Source organism: Rhinopithecus roxellana, chromosome 14 (assembly GCF_007565055.1).
Source record: "Rhinopithecus roxellana isolate Shanxi Qingling chromosome 14, ASM756505v1, whole genome shotgun sequence".
Classification (NCBI taxonomy): domain Eukaryota; kingdom Metazoa; phylum Chordata; class Mammalia; order Primates; family Cercopithecidae; genus Rhinopithecus; species Rhinopithecus roxellana.
In genome coordinates, this window is record NC_044562.1 from 39,754,887 (window position 1) to 39,781,944 (window position 27,058).

A 27,058-nucleotide genomic window follows, 5' to 3' on the forward strand; every position below is an offset into this window, starting at 1 on the left:
GTGACAGGCCCAGCAGCAAGGTCAGGTACTTCTGAGCTTGTGGGGGCATGGGAGGGTTACCAGGTACCAGAGAGTGCAAAGATGCCCCCGGTTTGCAGTCATGGTTAGATGACTGCTGTGGCACCCAGGAGGGCAGGACTCCTGGCCCTCCAACTCGGAAGGAGGTGGGCTTCCGCCTGTTCCCAGCTCCTGCTGGTTCCTTGAAACATGCAGCCCCGGCCACACCTCCCCACTACAGCCCCGGCCACACCTCCCCACTATAGCCTGTGCCATGTGTCATGGCAGCGACAACTTCAGACGGACCGACGCTGCCATCATAACTACATACAGCACAAAAGAAAAGTTATTAGAATTAATTAAACACCATTTAAAGGTTATAAAATTAAAGAATATAATATATAAACTTCAAACAATTGGCTACAATAATCCATAGGTATGTATTCTAAAATTACAATTTTCTAGTTAATAATATAAAACTCTCTTAAAACATGGGGGAGTCTCAATGATTTAAAAAAACCTTCAAAAATATTATGAAGTCTTAGAGGAAATTTATACATTCCCATATAACAGATATTTTGAAATTCATGTTATGTGGAAAACTAAAAACACAACTTTATTGTATAATGTCTAATAGTTTAAAATTAAATCATATGCTTCATGATGGGTCTCAAAGAACTTCAGTAAGTACTCAATTTGTCATTAATGCTTTTGCAATATATGGAACTTTCATTCTTCTTTTAAGAATCAAGTAATCTGAGATTTTGATGAAATTAAAATTTTTAACACAGTTCATTAAATTATTAGTGAAGATCTTTCTGCACCCACTTATATATTCATGCTTCTCCCATATACATAAACACCAAAATCCACCTGTATTTCTTTTTATCCTGGAATTAGAGAGGCTTTAAATCATGTGAAAATTGCTGAATATATTTTTCTAAATAATTCATTTGACAATAGCAGCATTCTTCTTGGAAGGATAGTGTATGTTTTTTTTTTTTTTTTTTCTTATCACTCCCAGGAGACATTGTTTAGTCATTGTCATTTCTAGTGTTCTTTTTAAAAGATACATATCCAACTATTTCATTGCATACAGAAAAATAACTGCTATTTTAAAAATCGTTAGAAAGAGAGAAGTGAAATACACATGAGAAATCATGGCATCGATAAATACTTAAGAAAATGCATAAGTCAAAAACTGTGCAAACTGGTTTTAGGAAGACATAGATGGCATGCTCCAGGGATTTAACTGAGGATAGTTTAATGAAGGGTTTATTTACAGAGATGTAAGCAGAGTTAAAGAGAATAAAAAGGCTGGTAAACTCTCCAGGGATTAGTAGCAGAGGAATGCTGATATCCATACCCAACTTGAAGGCACAGAGGGAAGGGGCAATGTTAAAGGAGACCGGAGAAACCTTGGAAGCTGGAAGGAAGGCCTCTGCAAAGCAACTCTAACCACAAACCAGACCACTGTCATGTTTGAGGTGAGATAGAGTAGGAATGGAGGCAATAAATACCTCAAGCTCTCTCTCTCTTCCCTGGTCAGTGTTCCCTAGAAGTTCATGTTCATCTATGATGATCCCTTGGGTGCTGGAATACGATTACTCATATTGTTTTCATCCCACTCCTTCTTATTAAAATATTTTAATCCCATCATTCCAGATAAAAACTTGCATTAAGGTGAGTTTCTTAAGGAATGAAAGTAAAGGATAAAAAAACAGCTTTTGATCAGTGAGGAAACAAGAGGTGACTTTTATCTGTCCTGCTTCTGGGTAGTGTGACAGGATTTTTGTTCTTAACTAATGAATAATAATTGTATATATTTATGGGGTACAATGTGATGTTTTATAATGTACGTCCAGTATGGAATGATTAAATATGGCTATTTAAAATATGTATTACCTCATATACTTTTTTGCAGTAAGAACTCTTAAGATCTACTCTTTTAGCAATTTTGAAATGCATAATACATTGGGATAATTTTTTAATACAAGAATAAAAACTTTGTATTTTCATTTGGCTGGTAGTACCTTATTTGTCATTGGTTGCTTTTTAAAGTCACATGTTAATTTGGGTGTTTTGTTAGTTTGTTTGATTTTGTTTTTTGCATTAGGATACAAACTTTCATTCATTCATTCACTTAACAATTATTTAATGAACCCCTATTATACAACCAAACAACTGAATGATGCCTTAGAGTACTTCTGGGACTATATATAATTTTTTTTTTTTTTTTTTTTTTTTTTTTTTTTTGCTTATATCATTGGGTTATATTTGAGTGAAGGCTATCCTTGCTAGTTCTGAGAACCAAAATTTAAGGTAGGCAATTATAAACATGTGTCTATCAATGCGAAACAATGGGGATAATTGAGGGGCATATGGTTGTTGGAAGTAAGCATGTTTGAGTTCAGGGTTAAGCAAAATTTGAGCCGTTATTAGTAGTTTATTTAAATACTCGAAGAGTTTATAGGTAGACTAATGACTGCGGTTTCACAGAGTCAGAGCCCAGCTTGAGTATTTTCTGTAAATCACTGTTACTTAGGGCTTACTGCTTCTCACAGTTGAACTTAATCTTCAGTGACACAGTGGGTCTGAAACACTCCAATCCTTTTTTAATAAATTCCACTATTACGAAAACAGAAAACATGAGTCCTATGTGAAGAAAAACAAAACAATATATTTTTTAATTGAAACATTTTGTTGTGTTTTAAAACACAACTTCAAAGCTTATGCTAGTTCTTCGAAAAGTAATTTTATCTTTGGTATCTTATTTGGCACAGAGTTGTTTCATTTCCCTTTTTTTATTCTTTCTAAGAACATTTATTCTTTTAAGTTTTGCCACAAATGGGCTATTCATTATTATAAGTAATTTAAACCAGTCAATTCAGTTACGCCAAATAAAAACACAATTGTTGGTTAAAATATAATTATTACATTTGAAAGGTTTTTTACACAAACAGTGCGTGATTATTATAAAGTTTACTTTGATATATAAAATCTAACATTTATTCTTGTTTTGGGACATAGTTGAATATAAAATAAAACATAGTCTCATTCTATCTGTAATAAAACTAAATCTAAAATGAAAGCATCTGCAATAAAACTGAATTTACAATATCAGAAATGGTACACTTGTAGTTGCTATATATTTTTCCCGGTAAACTTTCACTGTTTTCTTATAACTAAAATCTGAACTGTAACTAAAATGAGTTGACTACCTAATAAATCATAAAAATAAATTATTATATTAAAAATCCACATAGTATTTTAACTATTTTTCTTATTAATCTGGCAGTTATTTTTGTTGTCTTAGGGGCTCCTTTTCTTTTCCTAGTTATTCTGACACTAAAGCATGTCAAATAATTTAAAATTAATTTTCCAAAAAGAGTATAATCGAAGTAGTTTCATCTTAGCCTTGCCATTTTAATCTGTTCTGATTTTAATCTATTGTCTTCCTCAAAAAAAAAAAAAAAAAATCCCTGGTATTAAAAAAAAAAAATACTTCTGTAGAGATTAGAATCCTGGAATCCTTCATTCAATTTTGGAAATGTTATAGAGCAACACAAAATAAGGGTGGATAGTTCAGTTGTTAACCTGTCAGTCAAAACCCTTGTTATACTCAACTCTAGTATCAGATTTATGTATGACAAACTTTCCTGTCAATCAAATGCTTTTTTAAAAAAAACTTTATATATTTCATTAGATTCAGTGGTAAGGAATCCATTTGATTGACAGTTGAGGCACAAATAGTTTCGGGGAAAATATGTTACAGTTAGGTATACTTCCCTTTCATAAAATAAAATTATAGCATGACCATTATTTCAATTGTTGTTATCGTATTCTTTGGAGATACTTGCAGCAAATGCTGTGTATGACTTTTGAAATTTACTCAACTTAAGAACAAATAATTTAAAGTTGTATGAAAGCAGGTAATAAGCAACCCAGACCAGTCACTGTGTGATGAATCTAATTACCAAAAAATGTTGATATAACAGTAGCAGACAGTTCTTTCTAACTGCCATTATTACTGTTATACAGAAAGTGCATATATTGATGCTTTTAATTTTTTAATGGAAAAGTTGAAATAATGACAAATGAATGCTGTGACGTTGACTGTATATACATTTCATGAAAATACAATCCATAAACATTAAGGAACTTTTATTTCCGTCTGCATTAGCTAACATTTATTAATATCTTCCCATAGAAAATTCTGTGAATTTATAATTCTAAAGGTGTTTTTGTTAAATAATATCTTCCTATTTTAGTAGGACCTGTTTAACTTGAAGCAACAAAATGTATCGTTAATATCCTTACTTCAACTTCTAGCCCTCAGATGTAGACCATCACTATTGCTTGTCATTCATTAAGTGTTGAAAAGTGTACACTACCATTACAAGAGATAGGATTTTCTCCATAATAAATAAACATATATTATGAATCTAGTATGAGACAAGTGGTTTGCTAAGCATTTAAAAATACAAACATTAATTTCATAATACCCACTCAGACATTCTCACAGTCTCCACTTTACTTATGAACTGATGACAGCTTCATTCTTAGATTTTTCTAAATTCCATAAGATCTTTAATATCAGAAAATAAACAGACAAAAAAAGAGTCAGAAGAGGGATTGTTTTGCATATTCAGGTTAAATAAAATAAAAGTGCTGAAGATTCAGTAGAGTCCTAAAAATTACTGGGTGGGGCCTTAAGAGCAAGTGTGAAAAGCTTAACAGCAATATGAGAACAAGGGAAAATAATGAAACAATGCAGGCTTCAGCATGTAGAGCAATACTCTGATGAGTGAAATCAGGGTCATTCATTTAGTCACTAAATGGGTTAATTACTTTTATGGTCATTGTAGCTTACACAATATAAATCCAACTCTACGGAAAAAAAATGAAAAATCAGGACACACTCTATTAATGATGAGGAACAGCACCATTATACTAATAAATAAAATATCAATAAACTTTTCCTGACCTGTTCTCTAAGATGGAATAAACTATTTTCTTCAATATTTCATAGCAATTTTTATAACCCTGTTATGATCACTGTCACAGTTCCTTATATAGTATTTATATGTTTATCATTGACTTTATATGCTATGAGCTCATTGATATCAGAGACCATGTACTATACATCTACATAAATTCCAAAATAAAACCTTTCATACATATAATATACGCTAAAGCATATATTCTCACAGATCTTTCTTTATCAATATGCCCCTCCTAACTATAAGGCCTTATTGTTAAATTAGATAGGCACTATACACACCATACAAGAAGCATTAGTGGGTAGAGCTTTATTGTCCATCCTGAGGGGAGCTCTCGCCCTGATTCCAAATTATTAAATACTGAGGGAAGCCCCCAATACAGGACAATATAACCCATGCCCCTCCTCCTGGTGCCAAGACCTCCTCATCTAGAAATGCTCCCACAAAGACCCTCTGAATGGCCACCATGCTGTCAATTAAGGGATATGGACATTCCAGATGAATTAATCACAAGCCATCCTAACTTTAAATTATGAAGGAAAAAAGATGTACTTAACACAACTACAGCTTTAGCGGTGTCCTCCCCAAGCGTCCATTCAGGGATCCCAAGGGGACAATCTTCTCGAACAATAAGGGGAGCCAACTCCCTTCCCCAAATCGCTGGACTGGTGATCCCTAACTTCCTGCCATAGGAGTTTGGCTCCTCCCTGGGCCTTGTCCTGCCATTCAGGACAATCACCCTTTTACAACATTGGTTGTTCATTGGAAGATGGGTAACTCCCAAAGGTTCTTAGTCCTGCTGGACACTTGGTGTCCAGGTCTCGTTATCTTAGGAAATCTTAGCTTACACCCAAAAGATGCCACATACAATTTGCAGGGCATGGTCAGAAAGGTTATTTAAGAGAAACATATCTTAATTTTTGCATCTATTAGAAATGTTTTCATTAATTCTGTTAGTGATGGTGGCTTTACTGGCTCTTTCTTTTCTCATTATAGGGATTGATGCATTGGCTCACTGCCACTTCAGCCAGAACAAATTTAAATTCATAGCACTGCTGGTGGGAAAATACAAGTGGGACCCATTACAGTTGCCAGCCCCCGTCAAGGTGGTAAATACACCATGGTAACTACTAAAACTAGGTACAGAAGGTCTATGACCACTAATTCTATTACTAGAAGGAGTTATTGTCTCCACTATTTTACAGTAATAGTCCAATTTGGCTTGTATTAAAAGTCACCACAAATGAATGGAGACTAAAAATTAATGTAATTTAAATTCCCAGGTGCCACCTGTTAAAGCCCCCATTGCTGACATTGTTGAATTATTGGACAGTACCCAAAAGGCACTCGGTTCCCATTTTTCAGCAGTAGGTCTGGCCAATAGACCTTGTTCCATTCCAATTTCAGTAGACTCCCAAGGCCAATTTGCCTTCCCTTTCAAGGTAGCACAATACATGGTCTCTCATCTCCCTATGGGATACCTGAACAGCCCAGCTATTGCCCACAACCTTTGCCAGCAAGCTCTCTAACAATCACAATTAAAATATTGCCAGGTTTGGCACTATATACATGGCATGATATTAAAGGGGCCTTCTAGACAGGCAGTGGAAAAAATATTTAAATATTCTAACTCAATATATACAGGACCTAGGTTGGGCCATTGCTCCTCATGAAATATAGAAGCCTGCCACCTCAATAAAGTTCCTGGGTACTATATAGGCAGCTAAAGGTTGGGAAATCTCCTCTATAGTCAAATATCTTTACTCACAATTTGACCATCTCAGATACTCAAACATAACAGCTTCTGGGCCTTCACTCACTTTACCCACAACACATTTCACATTTCACATTATCCCTTAAACTTATCTACACTGTTACATGCAGATTCAGTTCCTTCCACTCTGGAAAGCCCCAGAGTTGGGGTATGAAAATTGGTTCAACAAGCAGCACAATGGGCCCTACCCCTAGTGCCTCCATGGTCTGACTTTTGTACAGAGTCACTGGCCATTCTAGACTATGCTTCCTGGAGCCTGTAGACATGACTTGCCAACTCTTGGTTACCCATGGGATTGTGGACCAGGTGACTACCACAAACCATTTTGTATCCTCTTCTAGAAAATTATATTTTGACAGCCTCCTGGACTTTATCAGAGACAGCAGAGACAGAGGTGTCCACTGGCTTATGGCTGATGACTCTACATGCATGTGATGAGTTTCTGTAATGCCCTGGGTTAGAGATGGTTCTCAGAAGGGGCTCAGCAAGTCCAGAGATGACTCTCTGTTAAAATGGAAATGGTATCTTCAGAAGAGAGCTAAACCTAATCCAAAAGATCTTTATAAATTAAAGGAGGATATGGCTTTCCCCATACTCAGCCCCTTGCCCACCACCTTGGAGGAACGGGTGATGGTATCTCTACTATTCAACTCTCTGGCTAGGTAGGGAGTCCCTTGGAACCAACTGTATAACCTGGGAGACCATGTACCTCACTGATCACAGTGCCACCACTGTATGCAGTGGGGCCCACTGGAGCACTGCAGCACACCATTGGCTGCACACACCACTCTGGTGTAGGAAAGCAACCTCAGCTCAGCCCATTTCTCCAAACTTGTAACTGAAGACTGGCTCTTAAAGACACCCTAAAACATGCCCTTCACGAACTAAAAATTTTCACCTGTTCTTGGGAGATGGCAAATGGGTTAGCCGTATGGTTGAAATAAGGGGAAAACATAACTTTCAAATACATAGTAAGCCACTATGGGGATCCCACATTTGGCAGGAAGTGGCTACAATCATGCTTTCTATTTTCAAGTCACGTGTCTGAGCACACAACTGTGGTACATTTGAGACTCACTTTAACAACACTGTAGACACTCTTGCCAAACAGGCCTATTTTATCTCAATGGAAAAACACAAAACAAAAACAATCTGATGTGCCATACTCATTGACAACATGGGCTCAAATAACTTTGGGTCACCAGGGCACCTCAACCTTTGTAGATCTGGGCCTACCAGAGAGAATACCCTTAACTCCTTCCTTAGGTAAAACAGTTATGAATAACTGTGAAACTTGTCCCCAAACAAAACTTTGGATGTTCCCACTAGGATAGGGTGCCTAAGGTAGATGATCCTTGCTCACGACATCTTAATTACCTAAGCCCCCACTGGTCACCACTGGCACTATCGGGTATTGCTTTACTGTAAGTGACTCCTCATGGGATTCCTACTGTCTTTTCCCACATACCATGTCACAGTCACATCCATCACTGCTGGTCTGACAAAATCTATTCTAATTTATGTTGGAGCACCCAAAGTTGTTGATTTTGATCAGTGGAACCACTGTAAAGTGCAGACAGTCCAATAGTGTGCACTAGAACAAGGCACACTGTGGAACTTCAATCTGTCCTACTTCCCTCAGATGGCTAAGCTCATCAAATGACAATGCGACCTATTGAAAGATCAATTATTTAAATTAGTAGGGTGATGTTGTACCCTAACTGCCTTCTTACTGCACGTTCTCCCCTAATTGCCATAGTACCCCAGGTTCTCGCCTGATTGAATTGTCCATCTACCAGATTTCACATACTGCACACCAACTATGACAGACTTCCTACATTGACTCTATTGGTGGCCTCAGGCAACATAAACTTATTTAAAGTATTTTAAAGTAGAGAGCAATTATACATAAATATCCACAAAGAACAAGTCCTCACCTTATGTTTCCAAGTTTTCCATTGTAACTCCTCCTCCACCTCCCACTAGTATTTACTGGCAACCAGATGTGGGACGGATAATTAATTATGATGCTTTTACCAGTTAGCTAGCACTGGTGGCTCCCTGACACCTCCAGATGGTCCACTGGCTTCCCATGGGCACCTCTAACCTCTCTGGACCTACAAGTAATAAATTTATTCTGTTTTATGCATTTGATTTTACATCCTTATTGTGTCTCACCTGACATGCACACACCTGAACCTAATCTTTTTACAGGACTTTTTCTTAATGAGTGGGTATCTCAGTAGGAGTAACTAGATATAGTTCTGGTAAGAGTCACAAGGTTATCTAATGGATTCCTATGAAAAGCATACTAGGTCACAGGTTGAACACTTACGTATTAGGCCATCTGTCAGGATAAAGAAGTATTCCATTAAAGATACACTGTATACATCTAATATACATCTAAGAATTTCTGGCCAGAACAGAGCTAGAGCTCTCAATATAGCACACTTAAGACCAAATTAAAAGGAAATCGTAATAGAAATATTAACAGTACTAAGTACTGTTAATCATTATTTTGGTTAAACTGTGAAATCACCTTAAATAGTAGGGACAATGATTATTGCAATTTATAGATCCATAAAATAAAGCTTGAAGTTTTTATGAAAGGTAACTATTATGGGAGAGAGGTAGAATTTGAACCCAGAGTGCCTGATTTCCAAGATTTGTTCTTAAATACTATTTAATATTCTCCTAGGAAGTTTTAAAGCGACACATGTGCTCAACCTGAAAATTGTAAACGATGATGAGCAAGAGGAGAACTATTTATTAACAAAAAGAAAAGCATTAAAAAAGAAAGGAAAAACATTTTGAAGAAAATGAAATGATATTATAAAAAAACTGGTTAAAGAAGTACAGAAAGTCCATGTACTAGTTTTAGAGAAAATGACTCTGTTTACTTAGAAAGTAGCATATTTAAACCAGAAAACACTGAATTTCAAGTGATTAAGCTCTTCGGTGTCTCTGTTTTTAGATTTCTCATATATGAAGGGAATTGTATCATTCAGTAAAGTATCTTTGGCACTTTACAAAGTCTAAAGTCAATGCTATATATATATATATATATATATATATATATATATATATATATTGTCACAAAACTCTACATTTTGACTCTATGATGTGACTAGACAGAGTCGAGACAAAGCATTCTAGTCCCCAAATTTTGACCCTGAATACTAATAATAAAATTTGGTCTGTGGCAGAGACTATTAGTTGTAATTCCCACATTGAGTCTCCCATTAAAATTTAGTATCAGAACTTCGTTTTAAATTTTTGCACATTCTCAGAATACTTTGCAACTGGGTACAATGATGAGATTACATTCTTACCCTTTAAACATAAGTTATGTTGAAATTTAGAAAGTCTTGTTAAAGAATAGAGGGCACTTGATCTTTCTTTACCTGTTTTCCACAATGCAGATAGGTTTAATGTTGCACTCACATCTTATTCAAGCATGAGATAACCTTAACAAAGAATAAGGAACTTGTAAACAGCCATTGAGTCAAAAAAGGAATCAAAAAAGAAATTTGAAAGTAATCACCTTGAGACAAATGAAAATGAAAACACAACACACTAAAACTTACAAACTGCAGCAAAAAAAGCAAAGTTATTAGCAATAAATACGTACATTACAAAAGAAGAAAGATCTCAGATGAACAATCTAACTTTACTTGCAAGGAACTAAACAAAAATAAAAACAAAAAAGTATATACCCAAAGTTAGCAGAAATAAGGAAATAAAAAAAATTAGAAGTAAACAAAACAGAAAATAGACAACAATTTTAAAAAATCAACATAATAAAGAGTTTGTTTGAAAACAAAGTCGGAAAACTTTTAGCTAGACTAAGAGCAAAAAGAGAAATGAGGAATGAGACAGGACACCTACTCTTGTCACAAATAAATAACATCAGAAATGAAATAAGAAACATTACAATTGATGCCACAGAAATAAAAAAGATCATAGTAATATTTTACCATATGCAAGTATTCACCTACCAACTGGATAACCTAGAAAATAATGAATACATTCCTAGAAATGTATACCAAAGCTAAAGTATGAAGAAATAGAAAGTCTGAACAGATGTATAACGAGTAAGAAGATTGAATTGATAATGCAAAACCTCCCAACAGAGAAAAGCATAGGAACGACCGGATGGCTTCACTAGTGAATCCTACCAAATATTTAAAGAAGAGCTAACACCAGTCTTTCTCAAATTCATACAAAAAATTGGAGGAGAACACTTTCAAACTTACTAAATGAGGCCAGCATTATACTAATTCAAAGCCAGACAAAACCACGAGAAAATTAAACTACAGGCAAATATCCTTGATGATTATTGATACAAAAATAATCAATAAAATACTAGCAAAATGATTCCAACAGCACATTAAAAAGATTATAACTATAACGAAGAGAGATTTATTCCTGGGATACAAGAATATGTCAACATACAGAAATAAATTAATGTGATACGTTACATTACTAGAATAAAGAATAAAAGTCACATGATCATCTCAATAGATAAAGAGTTTGACAATAATTAAACATCCATTTTTGATAAAAATTCTTGACATATTAAGTATGTAAGGCACACTTTAACATTAAACATTAAAAGGGCATATGTGAAAAGTCTAGAGCTAACATTATACTCAATAGTAAAAAGCTGAAAGCTTTTTCTCTAATTTCAGAAATGAGACAAGGACAACTACTCTGTCACTTCTATTCAATCATGGTACTGGAAGTGCTAGACAGAACAATCAGGCAAGGAAAAGAAATAAAAGTTTTCCAAATCAGAGAGAAAAAACCTGAATATAGGAAGCCCCTGAATGTAGAAGGCATGATTGTATATATATATATAAGCATACACTAACCTAAATACATCATAAAGAAAAAATACATAAAAAACATTAAACTAATTCAGCAAAGTCACAGGATACAAAATAAACATACAAAATTAGTTGCATTTCTATATATAACAAACTATTTGAAAAATAAATTTAAAAATATCGTTATAGTTTAGGAAAAATAAAATATCTAGAAATAAACTTATTAAGGAGGTGAAAGATTTGTGTGTTGAAACCTAAAATCGTTGATGAAAGAACCTAAATGAGATAAACCACCAAGAATTGGAAAGACATCCCAGATTCATATATGGGAAGACTAGATATTGTTAAAATATCCATGTGTACCAAAGTAATCTACAGAAGCAGTGCAACATCTATTAGAATCACAATGGCATTTTTACAGAAATAGGAAAAAAAATCTAAATTCAGATAGAATCACAAGCATGAATAATCAAAGAAATCTTGAGAAAGAATAAAGGTGAAGGCATCATGTTTCCTGATTTCAAAATATGTAACAAAGCTATAGTAATAGAAACAACATGATACTGGTAAAGAACAGACATACAGAACAATGAAACAGAATAGAAAACACAGAAATAAATGGAAAACACTTATTATACACAGAAATAAATGGAAAACTTTGCACATATGCCCTTTTTAACGTTTAATGTTAACGTGTGCCTTACATATCTAATATGTCGAGAATTTTTATCATGAATGGATGTTTAATATTGTCAAACTCTTTATCTATTGAGATGATCATGTGACTTTTATTCCTTATTCTAGAAATAATGGAAAACACAATGGAAAAACGATTGTTTCTTCAACAAATGGTTATGATAAAACTATATCTCTATGCAAAACTATGAAATTGGACCTCTGTCTTATAGCATATGCAAATATTAATTCAAAATGGATTAGACTTAAACACAAAACCTGCGCCTGTAAAAAGACTGGAAGAAAATATAGGGGAAAACTTTCATGACCTTGGCCTTGGCAATTATTTTATGGTTATGACACCAAAAGTACAGGCAACAAAACCAAAAAGTAAACAAGTAAAACTATGTGAAACTAAAAAGCTCTGCACAGCAAAAGAAACAAACAGAATGAAAAGAGAATCTATAGATTGGGAGAAAATATTTGCAAACCATTTATTTGATAAGGAGTTCATCTTCAAAATATATAAGAAACTCTTACAACTGAATAACAAACAACAAATAACCTAATTTAAAATAGTTTAATGACTTGAATAGACATTTGTCAAAGAAGATATGCAAATGGTTTATAGTTATATGAAAAATGTTCAATATCACTAATCATCAGATGAAATGTAAGTTAAAACCACAATGAACTATGAATTCACACCAGTCAGGATAGTTATTAAAAACAAGGTGGTAAGTGTAGGCAAGGATGTGGACAAATTGACACCCTCACACACTGTTGGTGGAAATGAAACATGGTACAGCCACCATGGAGATTTCTCTAAGCATTAAGAATAGAACTACATATTATCCAGCAATCCCACTTCTGGGAATTAGTTCAAAAGAATTGAAATCATGACCTTAAAGAAATAATAGCATTCCTATGGTCATTGCAACACTGTTCACAATAGCCAAGCTGTGGTATCAATGTAAATATCCATCCACAGATGAATGGATAAAATGTCATACACACCCACCTCAAGTCACACAATGGAATACTATACAGCCTTTAAAGAGAATACTATGCAGCATTTATCTATGTGACAACATAGATAAACCTTGAGTATGTTATGCTAAGAGAAAGAGGCCAGTCACAGAAAAAAAAAATATATATATATTGCATAATTCCGCTTACATGAGGTATCTGAAATACTCAAATTCATAGACTCAAATTGTGAAACAGTGGTTGTCAGGGGTGATGGGGACTTACTAACTAATGCGCATAAGGTTTCAGCCGGGGAAGATGAGTAAATCTAGATATATGCTGTACAACATTATATCTGTGGTCAACAATAATGCATTGTACATTTAAACATTTATTGAGAAGGTAATGTAGTTTTCTAGCTACACTGAAATAAATTAATAAAATAGGAAACAATGGAAACAATATACTGGGGATAAAGCAAATCGATGAGAACTTGGATTCCTCATTTTACTGGAAAGCTGAAACACTAGCTTTCTACTGGCTCCCTATAAACTTCTTTAACATGAAAAGTAATTCATATATACTTGTTTAAACTAGAGATTTTGTTTTGGTTGCAGCTAAACAAACACATACTCATCCGGTACTGCTGTAGAAGGTTCATGCAAGTGAAACTTTGTTTACACAGAAAATGCACCATAATGGAATATATTACTTGGATAATTTTAGCGTTACCATTATGTGTGTGGTCAATGGTAAGGCATTCTCATGATCATGTGGAAAACAGGAAACTGAAAAATGTAGTTATACTCAGATTAGTTCAGAGGCATTTGAAAATTATCCTTATTGTTAAAGTAATGGGTAATGAAACCATGCACTGAGACCTCAGTTTTCCACTTTATGGTAATTTATATGAAAATTACATCTGTTAATTGTTTGTTACTTTTGGTTTCTCTCTTTTATTTATACATAAATTTTACTGATAATGTCTTTCCTGAAATATTTTACATTTGAAATTATTTCCTTTAGTGCCTTCTTTTATTGGCACCTGCAGCATTTTTATTTTTTCTAAACCTCAGACTCTGAATTAAGAGTAATTTACTTCATTGTTTGCACACAAAGCATCAGTTTCCTCTTGAATTCAGCAAATGATCTGGCTATCCCGAAAACATAGCGTAAGTTCACTAAAATGCTTTTATTAAAACAAATGCCAGAATACACGTTTATTCGTATGTTGCCACGTAATTTTGATTTGTTACCTTCCGTTTAAGTTTCAGAATGTGTATACATAAAGCAGAATCTTTAAGTACATACAAATCCTAGCTGAATATTTTGGAAGACAGTACAAACTCATCAAAGATGATTGAGCTGGAGAAAACTGCCTAGATGTTGGTTTTCCACAGATGTACTGAGAATCATTAGTGCTAGGTTATGATGAGCTCAAAAACATTTCAACTTTCAAAATATAAACATCATCAGTAATGGTATGCAAATTACAGTAATGGTGGTAAAAAAGTTTTAGCACCATCATAATATTCCATTTTAAAGTGAAAACATCTGTGAAATACAGTAATTCATTTTCATCAACTGACTTTGCAGAGAGCATTTCCTTTTTCATAGGAACATCTATTTTGCAATGAGTAAGCCAAAAAGCAAATAAAATTAATGATACTATATCCTATGTGCCTGGTTGCAGAGTTGTCACAATTTTATTTTGTTTCTTCAATTTTTATAGACAACAGAAAAAAACTGTATTACTTCTATATGTTGGCTTCCAAAAGAAATAGACAAAAGAGTATCTCAGCTTACTGCTACTTAGAATTTTCTTACTTTTACTTCGAATTTTTAGGCAATACAGTACTTGTGAACTCATACAACTGAGTTCAACTCACTGGGATTATGGGTTTTACTTCAAAGTTATACAGAGCCATATTATAAGAAACAGAGTGATAATTTATCCAGCATATCTTCTCCCATATGTGTCCTTTCAAATATGTGTCTATAGGACAAGTTTTGGATAGTCTGAGTTTTAAACACCTAGGATTTTCTAAGATATAATAAATTGACCAAAATTATTGGTTAAATAAAAAATATTTCATCATTAATTTTCACAATATTTATCAGGTTTTGATCCAGACATATATGTCTATAAGTGTATTTCAGCAGTTTATCTTATTTGACAATGAATGAAGAAACAGATTTGAGTGCTTTGTTTCTATGTTGCTTGGTGACGCACCAAAGAAAACCACTATGAGAGGCGTATTTACCTATTCCATAAAACGCGGAGACCACACAAAGGATTGTGACTGAGATGGTTTTGTATGTGCTTTGTTGATTTTTTCTTCAAAAACTATAATTTTATTTCATATATTACCTTCCCCAAACTTTGGAAATCACTTTTGAAATAACAGAGTGTTTCATTACTACGCACTGTGGCATTGTGGCTGTATTTCTTTACCCTGCTGCTAGGATGGAGGCTAATAAGGTACAGTTTATTTTTATCTTGAATCTCAGCAAAGTAAATTCTCTGGAAATCACCACTGTAGTATGTTGTATCTTTATTACTACTAGGAAGGTAAAGTGTAGTGAATGAGAATACTAATCATAGAAATGAAATTTTGGAAACACAGTAGTGGAAATAGTCACCCTTGTTTAAGGATCAGAGACAGCATTCCTTCCTGGAGCATAGTGTATTGGCAGATAAAAATTTCACCTTTGCAACATGTCATCTTTAATGTTCTAGTCAGGCTGTCACAAGGACATTTCCATTAAAATCTAAGAAGTAGGAAGATCCTATTATCCTCATTTTGAGGGTAAAGACGTCGATGATAAAAATACATCCCCAAATTAATTTTGCTCTTTACTCTGATACAACAGTGTTGTACTGTGGAAAATGTGGTTTAAGAAAATCTTTCATTGCAACCTTTTTGCCCAGACGTTTGTAGAGATCATGTTGAAATGCATCATGGTTTGGCGATATAGTGTCCCAGAATGTCTTCCTTATAAACAAGGGGACAGAAGCTTTTACATTTGCCAGGATGCAACAGACTACATTAAATCTTGCAACATCTCCCTGGCATTGGATTTTTTTTAATTTTTAAAAAATATTCTTTAAAATTAATACTTTAAAGAAAGTGTAAATGAAAACTTTATTCAATGATTTTTTAAAAATAATTACATTTCAGTTATAATCTTAAGGGTAAAATAATTATTTAGGACAAAGGGAGTTTCAAAGTCTGTAGAAACTCTGTGGAAAACACCACTTCCTCTTTTTTTTTTTTTTTTTTTTTTTTTTTTTGAGACACAGTCTGCTCTAACTGGAGTGCAGTGGTACGATTACGACTCACTGCAGCCTCAGCCTTCTGGTCTTAAGTGATTCTCCCGCCTCGGACCTCAACTAGCTAGAACTACAGATGTGTGCCATTGCACTCAGCTGTTTTTATTTTTTGTAGAGACAGGATCTCCCTATGTTGCTCAGGCTGGTCTCAAGCACCTGACCTCAAAGCAATCCTCCTGCCTTGGCCTTACAAAAGGCTGGGATTACAAGCATGAGCCAATATCCCTGGCCAAAACTGCTTATTAAAACCTCAGACATGTTAAAAACCACAGAACATACACAATCACAAATAAATTTTTCAATATTCGTGGATGTTGCTGATTTTTAAAAATCTCCCATTTCTAAATTATTATGTTGTATTCCATCCAGAAATAAAAAAAATATAATAATATTAGAACACTTTCTCGAAATGCATACATTTGCAATTCTGTTTATGTTTCCATATGTAAAAATAATTTTGAGAGAAAATAAGCAAACTGAAATATTGAAAAAAACTGTTTCAGTGGGTTCCGTTATTCATTTATTATGTTAGCTTGCTTTAAGCAAATTATAATGAAAAGGTGTTAATTAAAATGTTTAATATAAATAAAAGTGATGAAACACTCTTTGGTACAATATGACACAATATTTAATGTTATTCAAATATTTTTACAAAGTTTAGTTTTGTGTTGTCTGGGTGATTTGGCTAGTCAGATGAATTTATAATTAAAATTTTTGTTTTTTATTTCTAAATAAACCACATTAGATGATGAACTACATATAACTTCTGTTTCTAGTTATAAATGAGTAATTACTACAGGAATTAGCCCCTTACTGTAAACAACTGGCAAGCTAAATAAAGGATATGAAATCACAATTTTTCAATTTTACACAAAGGCACCACGCAAATGTGATTCCTGAGGAAGGGAAATAAAGTAGATACTCCTATTGGCCACCTAATTACCTGGAAGTAGTTTCTAGGCCACAGCCCTGGTAAGAAGAATTGAAACGCAGCCCAGCAGTTGTGCCTGAATTGAAATGGAAGAGATCAGAATTCAGGAATACTGAGAAATTTCAGAGTAAAATAACAAAAAGAATGGGGCTTCACAGAAAGAGCACCTGGAATCTTCCTTGGGGTTTGCTAATGATGCTCTCTTGCTACTGATGTGCACATGTGAGAGGAAACCCTCAGAGATGAGCAAAAAACCACCAGGAATGAGTAGGATGAACAATTCTCAGAGATCAAACAAGGTTGGGAACAATTTGTTTTCCTACAATGTAAAGATCTTGAATTACCTGGGGCACTGGGTAGAGTCTCCAACAATATGCCTTCAGAAAGGGGTTTAATTAGACCCAGAATAAAGGCTGCTCTAGAGCCACTGTTAGAAACAAAAATGAACAAACAGAACTTTAAAAAGAGCCTTTAAAAAAATCAAACACATCTACAGGTAGTGAAACCATGTACTGAGACAAAACTCAGTACTTTTTAAAGGGATACAACAAACTTCTGCAGCTAACTGTAAAATTCTAATACCTGGCGTCCAATTAAACAAGTGTCAATATGCAAACAAATAGAGATCTACAATCCATAACAAGGAGTCACACCAGTTAGAATGGCAATCATTAAGAAGTCAGGAAACAACAGGTGTTGGAGAGGATGTGGAGAAATAGGAACACTTTTACACTGTTGGTGGGATTGTAAACTAGTTCAACCATTATGGAAAACAGTATGGCAATTCCTCAAGGATCTAGAACTAGATGTACCTTATGACCCAGCCATCCCACTACTGGGTATATACCCAAAGGATTATAAATTATTCTACTACAAAGACACATGTACACGTATGTTTATTGCGGCACTATTCACAATAGCAAAGACTTGGAATCAACCCAAATGTCCATCTGTGACAGACTGGATTAAGAAAATGTGGCACATATACACCATGGAATACTATGCAGCCATAAAAAAGGATGAGTTTGCGTCCTTTGTAGGGACATGGATGCAGCTGGAAACCATCATTCTTAGCAAACTATCACAAGAACAGAAAACCAAACACCGCATGTTCTCACTCATAGGTGGGAACTGAACATTGAGATCACTTGGACTCGGGAAGGGGAACATCACGCACTGGGGCCTATCATGGGGAGGGGGGAGGGGGGAGGAGGGAGGGCTTGCATTGGGGAGTTATACAAGATATAAATGATGAATTGATGGGTGCTGACGAGTTGATGGGTGCAGCACACCAACATGGCATAAGTATACATATGTAACAAACCTGCACGTTATGCACATGTACCCTAGAACTTAAAGTATAATAAAAAAAAAAAAAATAGTAGCTATCAATAGAAATAAGTAGAAAATAGTGAGGGAATGATTAGGGAAGCCTTTAAAACTTATATGATAAATATCATTAATATATTCAGAGATACAAAGGAAAATGTATACATGATGAGGAGAGAAATAGATGATATTCAAAAGACAAAACAGAAGTCCTAGAGATAAAAAAAATCTGAAATTAAAAAATACGTTATACTATATTAAAAGAACTTATTAGACACTGAAGAAGAAAAAGTCAGTAAACTCAGAGATGTAGCAATAGATTTTACAAAAAAATGAAGCATGAGAAAAAAGACTAAATCCAAATTAATATAACCTCCATGACCAGCGGGATATCAAGCAGTAAAGCATATTTATAAGTAAAGTAAAGTAATATTAGAGATAAATATAATTGAGTAAATAATAATACAATATAGGATTTATAATATATGCAAAATGAAAATGCACAAACATTGTTACAAAATATCAGGAGGGGACAATGTAAGTATGTTACTGTGTTTCTTATACTACCTATTAGTGAAGTTGTGGGTAGACTGTGAAAAATTACATATGTGTAGTCTAAAATCTAGAGCAAACACTGACCATAAAATAAATACAATAAAGTAACAGAGTTCAAAATGCGTGAAGCAAAACCTGATCGAATTTTAAAAAAATAGATAAATCCACAATATTAATTATCAGAACAAGTAGACAAAATAATCAATAAGGCAGTGAAAGACTTGAAGAATAGTGAAGACCAACTTGACCTGATTGACATTTAGGATACTTGTCCTATCCCCCACTTGACATTCTTTTTAAGCGTACGTGGATTTATCACTCAGATGAGCCATATTCTTGGCCATAAAATAAGCCTTAACATATTTAAATGATGAAAGTACAAGAAATATTATTTCTGTTCATAATGGAATTAAATTATAAATCAATAATGAGTATTTATTTGGAAAGTCCTCCAAATATTTACAAGTTGCACTTTTAAATGATGCATGTGTCAAGAATAAATCACAAGAGAAATTAGAGTTATAATTAGATAAATATTTTAAAAAATCAACATTTGTGAAATACAACGAAAGCATCACATAAAAAGATAAAATGATAAATGCAACATTAACTGCTTATATTAGAAAAGAAGAAAGTCATGAAATCAATTACCTACATTTTCTCTTATGAAGATAGGTAAAAGAATAAAGTGAGTAAAATAATAAACAACAAAGTGTTGATTGTAAAACAAACTATAAAGTAAATATGTGAGTCCATTGTAATATAAATAAAGAATGTCTAAATGAATAAAGAGAAAGAGACCAGTTTTCTTTAGAGATTTTCCGATAATGTGTATATTCTTCTCTCCAAGAGATGGAATGAAGCACACCTTACCTGCACCCCCATCTTGAGTGTACACTGGACCTAATAATTCATTTCCAAAGAATAGAGTGTGGGAAGAGGAAAAATAGTAACTTTACAGTTAAGAGACTCGGCAGACCTACCTTAGCACCACCTTAACTAAATGATGAAGGCTGATATTACTGGGAATATCACGTCGATGTTTTGTATCTCTGACTTGATATTATAAGAAGAGTCCTTTACCTCTGTGAGCTTCTTCCCCAAAATCTATAATCTCTGTCTAAAACTAGAGAGATCACTAAATAAACTAAAAATGAAGGATATTTTACAAAATAACTCACCAAACTGTCTTCAGAACAATAAAGATTATGAAAAACAGGGGAAGATGAAGAAATTGTCACAGATCAGAGGAGATCAGAGAGACAAGATGACTAAATGCAATGTTGTATCTTGAATTGAATCCTGGAATATAGAAATGGCATTACTTATGAATCTAGTGAAACCAAAAAATGTTTGGTGTTTAGTTAATGATAATAAAACAATATTAATCTCTTAGTTTTGATAAATGTATCAGTGTAATATAAGATCTTAACATTAGGAGATGCCAAATGAAGAGTATAGAGAAATACTGTGTACTGTCTTTGTAACGTTTTTGTAAATATAAAATTACTCCAAAATAAAAAGTTTATTTAAGTAAAGACAGCTATTTGGGGTATATTATTATGAGACACAGACTATTAGGTCAAATAATATTATCAGAGGTAAGAGCTCATTTCTTATTTATAAAGGAAAATTTTATTATAGAGGAAACAATAATCTTGAGTATTCTTTTGCACTGAATACTAGACTTTGAAAATACAAGGAGCAAAACATTTCTCCAGTAGACAAATTCACAGTTGTAGTCAAAGATGTCAACACCCCTAACGTAACAATTGGTACAAGTGGACAGAAAATCAATAAGGATATAAGACTTGCATAACACTATCGAACAACTTTCCTAATAAATAGATAAATTTTTGTGATTCTTAGAAGAACACCTTGCACCTTTCTAACGGAGAATCAGCCAAGGCCGAAGATGTAAAGTGCTGGGTTTTCTTTTGTTGTTGTTATTGGTGTTGTTTGTAAAAAAGCCATGGAGTATTGTGGCATTTAGTTTTATGAGTTCCCCAGAAAAAAACTTGATATAGTTCCCAGGGAATTTGAGTGAGACAGCTGTCTAATCCAATTCTTGCCTAAAAATTATTCAGGAAAGAACACGACTGAAGTGTCCTCAGTAGTGGAGGAAGAGCTGAGCTGAGTGTGTTGCTTCACTCTGCAGAATAGAAGGTCCTGAAGATAAGGACCAGGTTGGATTATTAGAAATAAACTGGATGTTATGATTGCATTTATAACCCGAGGTGGAAATGGTTTGAATTAGGCAGCCAGATGAAAGACAGAGCTCCAGGCATACTGTAGTTGGGAAGCTTTTCAGAAAAAATATGAAAGCACCACACATGAGCAAGTGTTAGCATGGCACACTCTCCATGCTCAGAGGGAGTCAACAGGAGACCACAATTGAATCTATCAAAGATATTGTTCCTGCCTCTTAGTTCTTCACCAACACACCCATATTTTCTCTAATCCCCAAATTACCTCTTTTGTCATCCACGTTACTTTTCTTGTTACCCGATATTATGACAGATTATACAAACTTTTAACAAGACTTAGATGCCACTGTTGCCTACAGTGCCAGCATGGAATTCCATGATTCTTACATTGATGAACTTTGAAAAAAAATAATTGTCTTCAATATTCTGTGGAATAAAAATGTGCTGAAAAGATGATAAAACTTCAAAATCAAATAAGTGACCAAATTGCCTTTCAAGACAATAGAGAACATGACTGTGATGACTCAAACAAGTATACAGCACAATAATTATGCAGTTGGTGAAGCTTTAGCTGTAGGTGCCTCACTTGGAACAGCTTATACCCAATAGTAATTGTGTTCCTTTCCACAGAGGCTAGGAGAGAGCAATAACTCTACATAAGTATCAGAGGCCTTAGTGGCTGTCTTATACAAGGAAATACAGGTGAAATGTGCCCAATACTTGTATAGTTATGTAGCAAACTTGTTCAAGATGAGGTGTATGTATGGTAGAGTGCATTTATGATAAGCATACCCTCGAATGTGGTTGCAAGGAAAGCCAAGTGTCAGGCTACTTTTCCCACAGCCATGGTTTATAATATTTTGAAAGAAGCTTATTATACACACACACACACACACACACACACACACATATACACACCCTAACCAACACAAATACATATACAATCATATATAAACTCATACACATACATACTTATGTATATACACACTCACGTATGTATATAAAGATATACACATATATTTACATGATATACTACTATTTGAAGCTGTCATATGGAACCTTATTCAATACAGTAATCATAGATTTAGGGTTAACTCTATGTCTAGTCTAAAGACTAGGTTTTAAACTATAATAAAATACCAGGAAAATGTTCCACTGTATTTTAACCTTACTCTTAATATCAAAACATTATATTTCTAATTAAATTAGTAGTATTTTTATATTAAATATCAGGGTATTTATGCTTCTTTATGAAAAGTGTCTTTTAAGGTTAACTGATAACACAGAGAAGGTGTTGTTGCATTATTGCTTGAGGAAAAAGTGAACAGAGAGTGACTGAACCCAGATTTAAGTCCCACTTTTAGCACTTAGCATTAAAATCTGTAAGTTATCAACTACTGAACCTTTTATTTATCTAGAAAATAAGGGTGTTAGATTAAATTATTTGTCCCCCTCTTTTTTGAAATTTTATGATTAATATGTCTTCATAAGCATACATTTTATTTCCAAGCTCTTCTATTTGATAGGTTTGCATTAATAAGTTTTAAAAGAAGAAAAGGAAAATAATGCAAAAAATCCAAAATTATCTTCTGCAATATTATGATGAGAACATTGACTATTGATTCACAGGTTCTCTGAATAAATTTGTCAAATTTCTAAATATTTTAAATCTTACGTCCACCTCTGAGAGCTCATACTAACACCTACTGTTTGTGAACTTCAAAAGACTCTTTCAAAAGTGAATTATTTTAAACTTGATGAAAACTCTTAAGATATATCATCATTTTCTTCCATACTTCCCACTCAGAGATGTCTGTTTTCTTTTAGAAACTCATCAAATCTATCTGTATGAAGGATGGTACGTGGTATAAAATGAAATGGCTCCCAGGCTCTGTATGTACTAACTGCTGCTGCAAACTTTATTCTCCTTCTTCCTCACTACTTCAGCCATGCTGTTCTTTTAGTTCCTGAATCCCCTGATGCTTCTACCTGAGAGCTTCTGCTCTTGCTTCCGTTCTGCTTGAATATTTCTACAGTAAATTTTTGAATAGGTAACTCTGTATCATTCAGGTGTTAATTCACTTCTTAGCTCTACAGAGAGATTTTTCTTACGATACAATCTAAGGACACTGTCTTCCACCCTAATCATTGTCTATATCCTTTCACTATCTCAGTTTGCTCTCAGAACTCCTTATCAGAAAATACCTTTTTCCTTTACTTATTTATCATCTGTCGTTCACAGCCTAACCTGAGCAGTCTTGTATGTAGACACTAGCTATATGTGATTTTTGAAATTTAAATTAAATAAAATTTTAAGTATAATCTTTCAGTCACACTAGCCATATTAAATGGAAATGTAAGACTCTTCTGCCTCAATCTACACATGTGGTTAGGGGATACCATATTGGACAGTACAGACTATTTCTGTTATTAAAGACAGTTATAATAGATAGTGCTGCTTTATCATGCCAGCTTCAAGAGTTAAGATCTTTGCTGATTTTTTTTTTCACTGCCATATGTCTGCAGATTAGAAGAGTTCCAGGCAGTCACCAGGTATCATATCAGTATTTGTCAAATAGATTGTCAAGTAAAAGCCAGCACATTTTAGCTTCTTCTAAGAACAAGAAACTGAATTACTTTGCAAATGAGCAAACTGCAAAATTGCCCAAGACCTATTTAAGGTATGAAAGATTACTACAGATCTCAAGTAAACATTTAAATTTCAGAGTCTCTTGTTCTCTTGTTCTTCTTCATCCTCTTTCTTTCTCAAATAAACATATGTAAGGAAACAGGAAGCAATCATAGAAAATGTCTCTTTTATATTCCCTAAAAGATACAGGAAGATGCTGTATTCATAAAAATAGAGAAAGTAGTTATGGAGAAAAATCCATTTAAGATAAAGCATAATTACATGTAAATGAAAAACATGATTGGTAAATGCAAGTCCTTGATTGAAGCCATAAACAGTAGACTGATTAGTACAGAAAACTGAACAACTAAAGCAGAACACACTTGCCTAGGACTCAAAAAAAAATCTGCTGAAAGTTAAACTTGTGTAAGTGAGGAACATATCCAGGAAATCCTATCTATACATAAAAGGAAATATACAAAGGATAGAAAGGAGCTGAAGATTTTAAATGCTGATAATAATAGAATGAAACTATCACGATTTGAAGGAAGACCTGAGCTTTCAGATAATGTTTTAGAGAAAAGTTAATTGAAGGGGTTATATAAGTTTAAAAATAGTTACATTTCAAAAAAAGAGGTAAAAGAAATCCTAATACACCTCTCCACCCTTAACCAACACACCCTAAAAGACTTCTTATACAAAGAAATTTAAGACTTATTTGCCACAATAAGTAATTGCATAAGTAGAGCAACATCTACAGAAATCCCTTTTGGTGAAAAGGGGATGATTGACAGAGTGAAGAGTGAGAATTACGGAAAAGAGATTCTGTATCCACTCAATTATACTCATTTACAAATGCAAATTAAGGTGAACTTTGGCCTTCACCCAATCTGAGGCTTCCAAACAAATTGAGTTATCTATTCTATTAAAGGAAATAAGAAATATTAATAATTAATGGCAATAGCATAACTTTCACTCTTGTTGGGATGATGAGGTGTAAGTGGATATATATTGATTCTGATTACTGACAGAATTCTAATTGTTCACAGAGGGTAAAGAAATTGAGATCCTTGATCATTTTATAAAGAATAGCCTCCTGAGATATTTTCAGATATTGATGTTTCTTTCCACTTAACTTTCATATAAGAAGGTTGGGAATATATTACAAGCCTGATCCCCGCAATAGTCAATGGACTGTGGTGTTAGACGCTGTTGGTAGAGTTTCAAGTATTAAAAATAAGAAATTGTACTACTTTATAACCCTCATAAAAGAAGGCTTTTATACATCAGAATGCCTAGGTAGCAAGATCAATAGTTTCATCTTCCAATTAGGCAATCATGAAAGAGAGAGTGAGATAAACCAACAACAACATAGAAAAAAAAAAAAAATCCTGCAAACAACAGAAACTTCATTACCTTTATTATTTAAGGAAAACATATTATTATCTTCCTCAAGATGTTCAGGTGTAGGATGATTAATTTAATGGCTAAACTATTTTGTCATGAATCCAGGATCTTTCAGTCCCGTCATTCTCAACTTTGACTTGAGGCCAGTTCCTGTTACAGTGCTACAATTCTGCCACAACTTTAAGCATCATTTGCGGACACTGTAGCATTCATTGTTGGAAAAGGGACTATATCTTCCCTGTGTGTGTCCCTTTACATAAATCTGGAAACTTTTCCAGAAGCCCCCAGCAGGCTTTCTCTTTTATCTAATTTATTGGAATTGTGTCACTTAACAATTGCCAAATCAGTCATAGGCAAAGGGAATGAGATGGCCAGGATGGATGTCAGCTAACGAGAATTTACCTCTGAGCTGGAAATAGAGTCACTCCAAGCTGGTTACCTGTAAAATTTTGTAGTTTAATTAACGAGGCAGGAAGACAGAGTAGATGTTTAATAGGCAACTAACAGTGCTGTTGTACTATTTGACCCCAAAAGTAGTTCACAAAAATAAATGGCATCTGTAGCAAAAACTGCATAGACAAATGAAGTGTCCTGAAAACCTATTGTGCTGTTGCACAGTAACTGCTTGTTCAATTTCATCTCTGCCAGTTGGGTGTTGGTAAACAATAGCTGGACAGCAGTTGTTTTGGCCTTCTCTGAGGGTAACAACATATGGCAGCACCACAGGGCATGGAGGACAGGAAATTGCTATTTATAGCTTCAAGTGGAGAGACAGGTAGCAATGCCAGGAACCAGTAGGTTTCTCGAACAAAGACAGCCTCCACTTTTCTGACAGATGGCACCATACAGGAAAGAAGCAGCCTATTGGTCTTATGAGGCTTAGATTTAGTTAGAGTCACTAGATGCAAGAGTGTATTTTGAAGTTGAAATGGATAGGGGTGTGGGAGCACAGAGATTATGTTTCAGAGAGGACAATTCTTCCAACAATATGTGTTTCAAAGAGGACCGATCTTCCACCAATATAATGGCTGAATTGTATAGTAAAAAATTCCAGCAAAGATTGTTTTCATGATGAAATAACAAAAAATTATTGAGTATTATCTGTGTAGATGTATTTATATATATAGGTATGTACATATGTGTGTAGCTTTATATGTATATGTGTGTATATATGTATATATACATTTTATATGAGTCAAAGAGCAAGTCAAGCTCACAAAGTCCTTCAGTATGCTGTCTGCAATCTCCAGTGCAGTCCTGTAGCTTCCTGCCTGGTGAATAATAAACCTCAGTGTGTAGAAAGCTAGCACTCGATTTCCTTTCTTGTGAGTATTTGCCTGGAGTCATCTGTGCATCATTTTATACATACAGTAAAAAGGAAAATTATACTGTATTATTTACATGAAGACATTGTAAACT